This window comes from Rhinatrema bivittatum, chromosome 17 (genome assembly GCF_901001135.1).
Source record: "Rhinatrema bivittatum chromosome 17, aRhiBiv1.1, whole genome shotgun sequence".
Taxonomy (NCBI): domain Eukaryota; kingdom Metazoa; phylum Chordata; class Amphibia; order Gymnophiona; family Rhinatrematidae; genus Rhinatrema; species Rhinatrema bivittatum.
The window spans coordinates 19,125,416-19,131,415 of NC_042631.1; the positions used below are offsets into that span (position 1 = coordinate 19,125,416).

The 6,000-nt window shown below is 44.5% G+C and overlaps 1 protein-coding gene and 1 long non-coding RNA gene across 7 annotated transcripts in view; one reads left to right on the top strand and one right to left on the bottom strand.

The window, feature by feature from the left end:
* TEAD1 (TEA domain transcription factor 1) overlaps window positions 1–3,973 on the bottom strand; it is a 216,623-nt gene extending 212,650 nt beyond the window's left edge. For 5 of the 6 annotated variants that reach the window (XM_029582129.1, XM_029582123.1, XM_029582130.1 and 2 more), the window contains exons 1-2: window positions 3,209–3,536; window positions 2,498–2,622 (exon numbers count right to left, since the gene is read on the bottom strand). The gene's annotated coding sequence lies outside the window, so the exon portion shown is untranslated. Of the gene's footprint in view, window positions 1–2,497; window positions 2,623–3,208; window positions 3,537–3,839 lie in introns of those variants that run through there. The other variant, XM_029582126.1, reaches the window with a different exon arrangement.
* Window positions 3,974–4,027: 54 nt separating this feature from the next.
* Window positions 4,028–5,731, top strand: LOC115079087. The gene is made up of 2 exons (XR_003853189.1): window positions 4,028–4,253; window positions 4,957–5,731. It is a non-coding gene; the product is annotated as an uncharacterized LOC115079087 (long non-coding RNA).
* The last annotated feature ends 269 nt before the right edge of the window (window positions 5,732–6,000 follow it).

Here is a 6,000-nt window from a genome sequence, read left to right on the forward strand (position 1 = left end):
CCGGATAATTTTACACCAGAATCCCCCAAACTTTTTCTGGTTTGGACTCTCTCAATAGCTGGGGTGGATGGTGGAGAACCCCCCCAGAACCATCAGATCCTTTCAGATCAGTTTCTAACTTTTGGGTCATAGAATCACAATTACAATGCTGAAAAACTAAAGTTCTTGGGTATTCAGATAGTACACCAGGAAGTAACGTTCCACTTTAAGCATATAAAATGCAAGCTGTCTCTCCTTTGTTTCACTCTCTCAGTCGTTCCAGTGAAAATTCACCTTCTGGACCCAATTCACTTGTTTCCCCAGGACCCAGCTCTAACTCTGAAAAGCGTGGAGAACCACTGCCTTTATTTCAGTCTCATTTCCAAAGGGTAGCATTTTCAACTGCCTGAACAGCGCACTGTAACTTATAATACCAGAATTTCAAAAGCCCCCTTACATTTTGGTGTAACTTTATCAATGCAAGCAGTTCTCTTAAATTTCTAAAAGTTTCAAGGCATTTGTAGCACCATTGCTATACCCGCAGACATTAAAAAAGCTCTCAAGAGTCTCTTGGCTTAAGAGAATTTGACTTCCCCCTCCCCCATTACATGAACAGAAAGACAAAAAAAAAGAATCATTGCAGCCTGGTACAAAACTGGCATACCAGCCTAGAGACAAAGAAATCAATCTTCAAATTATACAAACATATTGCACACACACCACAATACAAACAATCCCTTAGTTATTCACTAGCAGTCCTGTTGTCTGCTGGGTTAGGATGAGTGTTGCCTTCCACTTTCAGACACTGCCTTAAGTAGGCCTCATCAGAAATTACTATCTGTAGCTTCCAACCTTTGCGCCCTGCACCTTAAAAACAAAAGAAAACAGAAGCGCTGCTGTACTTAAGCTTCATCGTAACCATTCTGAATAAAAGAAAAGGGTATATGTACCCACACACACACGATACAAAAGCCATAAAAACCTTTTTACGCCTCTAGTTTAAACCTGCCAGTGGAGCTCTGCATTTCTTTGCTCCCTTTGTCCAATTTTATATACATTAAACTAGCCTGGTTGTTTCCCCTTCCCCACCTGAAAAGTGTTTGGAAATAGCCGACAACAGTTTAACTTTGCATGGCTGTATACAACAAGATCTAAATGCGAGTACTTAAAAAAAAAAAAAAAAAAGTTAGAACATTTTCCATTTGAGACTGCGGAATGCCCACAACAAAGAAAACAGTGAGTTGTGATTTGAAATCTCACACCCTGTGTCAGCTCAAATTAAGTGATAAGGCAAAACACTAAAGCATACAGTACTACACAATGCAAACAGGTGGCTCGAGAGAATTTATGAATCAGTGTTGTCAGCCAACAGTATATAAAACATAAAAATTATATATATATATACACACAAACACATTTGCCAATAATATTTAAATAAATTTACATTCACAGCTAGATCTCTCAGGTTCAAAGCCTCCATAACGTTAGTAGGTCCAGAGCTATATTTAATAAAAAGCCAGTCTAGAGAAACTACCTAGTGCAACTAGTGTGTAGTTACTATTTCGGGAATGTCTGCAATATACAATGGCATTCTAGAAATTTTTATAGATGGCACACAACCTACAAAGGAACTATATGAATAAGAAGAGATTTTTAAATTTTATACTCAGTTCTGATCACATGCTGTATAAGCAGCAATACCTGCACAATGCAAATCTTAAATATATCCCATCACACTGGATTATCTTTGCAAGCACACACATCCAAAACACTTTCCAAATTACAATTTGTGCCAACACCTCTTATGGCAGCTACATTTTAAAGTAACAGTCCAATATTTACCATTAGCATATTATATTTCAGCGATTAAAGTAACTACTTGTGGTCTTTCAACTTGATTCTGTGGGGCAAGGGCGCAGGTGGTGTTCAAGGGCCTGTGCAGTCAGATTATACCTCATTTCCATAGTACTTTGTCTAACAAACCAGTTGCATTTTTGTGATTCCCCCAGATATGCAACATTCTTTCAAGAACCACAACAGAGCACTATGACTTGCTAATACCCGCTAAAACTATGTATTTTTTTTTTTTTTTTCGTAAAATCAAAGCAAGCCCCTTTTTCCTTCCAGTAAGATAACCCCCCTGGCCGTTAGTTCCTACTCTCATGAATGTTACACCGAGAATCAGCGCCTACTCACAACGATGTTTTTACAGAAGGAGAAACAAAATTGTCTGAATGTAAACAAATGCAAGCTGGTTTTGGTGTGCGCGCTGGCATAAAGCCTACTTTCCTCCTGTTTCTATTGTAACTATTTGTGAAGGTTGATTAGAAGGCAGGCTTTTTGTAAATATATATTGGTGAACTTCTTGCACCGAATACACACAGCTCAGCGTGGTCCAAGCCGCTTGTAATCAGCTCCCATAAACAGTTATTGCACATCAAGATCAAATATAAAAAAACAAAACAAAAAAGCATAGAAAACAAAAACCCCCAAAGCAAATGGTTGGGAGGTTTCCTACCGAAGAGAAGTTTTCGGAGCAGACTCGCTTCGGCTTTGTTGGGGCTGTGACAAGCCTCGCTCGGTTACGATGTTTCTGCTGACTCCCGAAAATTTTCCACTCCGATGTGCAATTCAGCAGCCGCACTGAAGGAGAAAGAGAGATCATTCCTTGTTTCATCTTTCAGGAGGCACAAAAAAAAAAAAAAAAGCGGCCCAAGCTCTGGCAGAAAAGCGCAGCTCGCTGGCTTTCCGAAGTCCCCAATGCCCCAGCTCTGGAGTTCCGCGGTTGTTTTGCAGCCCGGGCGTTCCTGAGTTCTTCCTTCTTCGCGAAAAATGTGAAAAATGTAAGATTTTTTTTTTCTCTCTCTCAAGTCAGGCAGCAGTGACTCAGGCGGGCCATGGGGGGAGAAGGCAGCAGAGGCAGCAGCAGCAGAGGCAGCAGCCGCCGCCTGTTGCAGGCGGCGCGCGCTCAAAACAGCAGCAAAACTCGCCCTGGGAGCCACAACTTCCAACGCCTCGTGCACAGAGCCCCCCCCCCCCCCCGCACCCCTTCACCGTGCCCTTCCCCCACCTCCTGACTTTCCGGGAATCCTCCTGACAGAAAACAGACATCCCCCCCCCGCCATTCCTGCAAATGGAGCACTCTCCTCCGCCAGCCCAGCGCGCAGATGTACCAAACCAGCCGAAGCAGCAGCCGCCCCTGCGAAAAAAAAACAAAAAAAAAACTTACCTCAGCACCTGCCCAAAGCGGCAAATTATAAACTTCTTCCAACTCCTCAATTGTGTCTTGAATATTGTTTTGTTTGGCTTTGGAAGTTTGGCGGGGGGGTGGGGGGGGGGCAATGGGGGAGAAAGGGAAGGGGGGGGGGGGGCTGAGGTTGGTGATGGGGGAGGGGAGGAGGAAGGAGGCTATCAATGGAGTCTAAAAAGTGACTGGAAGCGCTGCCCAAGCCGGGTTGCGTACGGCGAGTCGGCTGCGCGGCGCTAGCGATGCGAAGAATGCTCGGAATGAGCAAGAGGAATGAAATGAACGCGAGGACCGAACCCGGGGAGGAGGAGGGAGGGAGGGAGGGGGTGCGGGAGGAGCCTGCGCTGACGTCACGCAGCAACCCGCGGGAGGAGCTGGGAAAAGGGCCCCTTCCTTCCTTCCCGCCCGCCCCCAGGGGATTACGTCATGGGGAAGGACCGACGAATGGGAGCCCGCGCCCTCCCTGGAAGGCGGGCTGCTGAACTCTTAAAACACACGCACACACACACAGGCGAGAAAAATATGCCAAAGAAACGAAGTCAGGCTCAAGTAATCAAAGGAACAAAGGAATATTTTAAACAACAAACATAACATCTCTTTTTGCAAAACTCACGTCTGACGAAGGGATTTCACGCTGGGTCTCCAGAGCTCATGCGCTGCAGCATCTTTTATGGTTGATGCCCCAAAACGCTTTCAGAAACTACAAAGATTCCCGTTTTCTCCCAGATCTACAGCGCTACTAATCTCTCTGGAAATCCAGGACGACTGTCAGCGTGCCAGCAAAGCAGAAACATATCCTCCGGGGGGGGGGGGGTCACAATTGCTGCTGCAACCTTTCCACTAAGAGCAGCCAAACAGGAACAATGGTGGCTGCTCCTGAGTAGGTTCAACAAGCAGCAAACTTCCACGGCGCTAGAAAGCAAACAGCTGCCCTGCACGGCTTCTTTTTTTTTTTCCAGACGTGTGTCACGTGCAAACGTGTATTCCCGGAAACCCTGCGCTTTCAGCTTGCGTTCCTTACACAAAGGTATTAACCCTACTGTTGTAGTTCGTCTCTGAAAGAAAGAAAGAAAGAAAGAAAACACGTCATACCAGCTTTTTCCAGCACAGCAAACTAACCTCATTCCTCAAGGGTTGTTATTCTCCCGCGGTCAAGTGGACTAACACAACAACCTCGCTGTAAAAGCCACATTCCCCCCCCCCCCCCCCCAGCACCAAATCTGCTCCCCTCAGGCACTGCTGCTAGCCGTTCTACGGGCTATGAAAGCAACAGGTCCCCTCTGCCAAGCTCCAGCTCTGCACGTTGTCCTTGCTGACAATCCTCCTCTTCTTCAAGGAAGATCTAATAACTAAATATAATGAAAAACATATTTAGCCATGCTTAAAACAAATTCCTCCAAGAATAATACAAAAAAAATTGGGGCTGACCAATAAGCTATATTTATTATACTCCCTTGAGAGTGTTTACAAAAAAACCATAGGATACATATTTTTTTATTCCTCAGTTTGTACATATTTTTCTGCAGAGATGTTTTCTAAAGGGCTACCGTACTAAGCATTTTTCCCTTATGTAATGCTTATTTTCCTCTTTCTATGTCTATGGGGAAGAGCTTAGAATGACAATTACTCTTTAGTAAATGGGGTGATAAGTCAAGAAGTGTTCCAGGTCATTTTCAAGCAAAGTAAAGAAAACCTGTCCTCTCTCTCTCTGTTCTTTTTTTAAATTTTAGAATTATCCTCAGTTGAATCCATATCCCTGACATCTACAGCAGTATTCCCCCAACCTTTTCAAGCCCAAGGTACATCTACGTTAACAAAAATGTTTGTGGTGCACATCAGCCTCCGTGGAACAGGCGGTGCTGATATGGAGAGGACTGGTGTCCAACAGTAGAGGAGTAGTGAAAGCCCCAGTCTCTTCACATGTGGCTGCCAGGACTCCTTCACATTGCTGCTTCTCCCAACACTCAGTCACATCCAGCGCTGGGTGCAGAGTCTCCCCATCTCATTCAGCATGAGGATAGGACAGAGACTGGAAGGACTCAAAGGAGGAGGCTCAGAAGATGATAAGGTGCTATGTTCAATGTATTATGCAGTGCCAAAGCATGGCCCAGCTATCCATGCCCTGCATGCTGCCCACTAATTACCACACTGGGGCTCATGCTATAGCCGGGAAGAAAAGGCCTGCATGATTACACATATTTTCAAAAATCTACACATTTAGGAGCCACCACTGGGGTCCCTTCTTGCTGCAAGGAGAATGCTGACCTGGATCTGAGCTTCAGGCAGTGGTGGCTTTTCTGTGGCACACCTGATCCGTTCCGAAGGCACGCTGGTTAAGAAATACCAACCTACAGAGCTGCCAAGGGAGAGCAATTTTAAGAGGGAGATTTTCAGCAGACATTTATTTGTAGACATTTGATATTCTGCCTTTTACCATGAATAGCCTCAAGGCGGATTACAATCAATTTAAAAAAAAACATACAAAAATGCAAACAAGAACATTTACAGTGGTGTCCCCACCTATCCTTCCAGAAAAGTTCCTTATTTACACCAATGACAACAGGGGTGAATAAGCATGACAAAGAACAGCTGTTTCCCTACCTCTGGAGGGGAAAAAGGCAGGAAATCCTTATCAAAATTAAAATAAACAATCTTTCAACCTGTGCGTCTGCAGTATGATTTCTGTCCTCTTCTATCTGCTTGTTTTCCATCTTTTCTTATTTCCATCTATGCCTCCAGTTTTATTAGTATGCTTCTCCCTTTCTCTTTTTTTG